Raw genomic sequence first — 3,242 nt, forward strand, 5'->3', positions numbered from 1 at the left:
ACGTGTAAAAAATTAGAATTCAATAATGATGTGACAAATAACACATGAAAAGAAGCTGAATTTTATGTCACTAGGAAAGTGAAAATTAAGAGCACAGTGAGATAACACTATACTAAAAATAATGTTATAAAGACCAACAACAACAAATTGGGGTGTAACAACTAGAAATTTCACACATTGCTGGTCAGAATGTAAAATTTTGCAAACACTTTGGCATTGTCTTTTGAAGGTAGTTATACACTTATATTATGGCTAAGTGATTCAACGCTAAGGCATTTACCCAAAAGAGAGAAAATCACGTGTCCACACAAATATTTATACATTAATGTTCATAGCTGCTATAATTCATAGTAACCCCAGACTGGAAACAGAACAACTATAAACTCCTGGATGAGTGAACAATCCAATTTCCTAAAATCTATAGAATACAATTTATTCAGCAATGTAGGTATTCAATGAATAGATGAAACTGATACATGAAAATATGTGATACATCTCAAACCATTAAAGTGATTTCTTATTTTATTTATTTACTTTTAACTGAAATACAGTTGATTTTAAATACTATATTCGTTTCAGGTGTACAACATAGTGATTTGATGTTTTTATAGATTTTACTCCATTTAGAGTTATTACAAAATAATGGCTGTATTTCCCTGCTCTGAGCAATACATCCTATTGCTTATTTATTTTATACATAGTATTTGTGTCTCTTAATTACATTTCTATCTTTCCCCTCCCCCTTTCCTTACCCCACTGGTAACCACAAGTTTGTTTTCTATATCTTTCAGTCTGTTTTGTTATATACATTCGTTCTATTGTTTTTAGATTCCACGTGTAAGTGATAACAGAGTATTTCTTTCTCTGTATGACTTATTTCACTAAGAATAATATTCTCTTGGTCCATCCATGTTGTTGCAAATAGCAGAATTTCATTCTTTTTTATGGCTGAGTAGTATTCCCTGTATACATATACCACATCTTTATGCATTCATCTCTTGATGGGCACTTAGGTTTGCTTCCATATCTTGGCTATTGTAAATAATGCTGCTATGAACATTGGGGTGCATGTATCTTTCTGAATTAGTGGTTTTGTTTTTTCAGACATATATCCAGCAGTGGAATTGTTGGATCATATGGTGGTTGTACTTTTAGTTTTTTGAAGAACCTCCATACTGTTTTCCATAGTGGCTATACCAATTTACAGTCCGAGCAACAGTGCACTAGAGGTCCCTTCTCTCCACATCCTCACCATTTGTTATTTGTGTTCTTTTTGATGATAGCCATTTTGACATGTGTGAGGTAATATCTCATTGCACTTTTGATCTGCATTTCTCTGATGATTTGTGACTTTGAGTATTTTTTTATGTGCCTGTTGGCCGTCTGCATATCTTCTTTGGAAAAATGTCTCTTCAGATCTTCTGACCATTTATTAATCAGGTTGTTTGGTTTTTTGATCTTGAGTTGTATGGGCTGTTTATATATTTTGGATATTGACCCCTTACCGGTCATATCATTTGCAAATATTTCCTTCCATTTTCTTTTTGTTTTGGCATTGGTTTCCTTCGCTGTACAAAAGCTTTTACATTTAATTAGGTCCAGTTTGTTTATTTTTGTTTTACTCTAGGAAATGAATCCAAAAAAATATTGTTGTGATTTATGTCAAAGAGTGTTCTGCCTATATTTTCTTCTATGAGTTTGATAGTATTCAGTCAGTCTTACATATAGGTCTTTAATTCATTTTGAGTTTATTTTTGTATATGGTATGAGGAAATGTTCTAGTCTTATTCTTTTACATGTATCTGTCCAGTTTCCCCAGCATCACTTATTGAAGAGACTATCTTTTCTTTGTACCTTCTTGGCTCCTTTGTTTTAGATAAAATGACCATAAGAGTGTGGGTTTATTTCTGGACTCCCTATTCTGTTCCATTGATCTGTATGTCTGTTTTTGTGTCAGTACCATGCTATTTTGATTACTGCAGCTTTGTGATACAGTTTGAAGACATGGACCATGATACATCCAGCTTTGTTCTTTTTTTCTTAAGTTTGCTTTGGCAATTCTGGGTCTTTTGTGGTTCCATATATATTTTAAGATTATTTGTTCTAGTTCTGTGAAAAATGTCATGGGTATTTTTAACGAGGATTACATTAAATCTGTACATTGCTTGGGGTAGTATTGTAGTATTGTGACAATATTAATTCTTCCAATCCAAGAACATGGAATATCTTTCCATTTTTTGGTACCATTTTCAAATCCCTTCATCAGTGTTTTGTAGTTTTCAGAGTATAGGTCTTTCATTTCCTTAGTTAAGTTTATTCCTAGGTATTTTATTCTTTTTGATGTGATGGTAAATGGGATTGTTTCCTTAACTTCTCTCTGATAGTAATTACTAGTGTACACAAAAGCAACACATTTCTGTATATTAATCTTGTATCCTGCAACTTTACTGAATTCATTTATTAATACTAATAGTGTTTTTGGTGGAGACTTCAGGGTTTTCTATATATGGTGTCATGTCCTCTGTAAATAGTGACAGTTTTACTTCTTCCCTTCCAATTTGAATGCCTTTTATTTCTTGTTTGATTGCTATGGCTAGCACTTCTAATACTATATTAAATAGAAGTGGTAAGAGTGGTCATCCTTGTCTTATTCCTGATTTTAGAGGAAAATCTTTCATCTTTTTACAGTTGAGTATGATGTTTGCTGTGGGTTTGTCATAAGTGGCCTTAATTATTTTGAGATATGTTCCCTCCTAACCCACTTTGAAGACAGTTTTATTGCAAATGGATGTTGGATTTTGTCAAATATTTTTTCTGCATCTATCAAGGTGATTTTTAGCCTTCCTTTTGTTAATGTGGTGTATCACATTGATTGATTTGTGAATACTGAACTAACCTTGCATCCCTGGAATAAATCCCACTGCATCATGGTGTATAATCCTTTTTATATATTGTTGAATTCCATTTGCTGATATTTTGTTGAGGATTTTTGTATCTATATTCATCAAAGATATTGGCCTGTAATTTTCTTTCTTTCTTTCTTTCTTTCTTTCTTTCTTTTGTAGTGTCTTTGGCTTTGGTATGCAGGTAATGGTGGCCTTGTAGAATGAATTTGGGAGTGTTCCATTCTCTTCAACTTTTAGGAATAGTTTGAGAAGGGTAAGTGTTAGCTCTTCTTTTTATGTTTCATAGAATTCCCTTGTGAAACTGTTCGGTCCTGGTTTTTTGTTTGCTGGGAGTTC

The sequence above is a fragment of the Phocoena sinus genome, chromosome 16, assembly GCF_008692025.1.
Source record: "Phocoena sinus isolate mPhoSin1 chromosome 16, mPhoSin1.pri, whole genome shotgun sequence".
NCBI lineage: Eukaryota > Metazoa > Chordata > Mammalia > Artiodactyla > Phocoenidae > Phocoena > Phocoena sinus.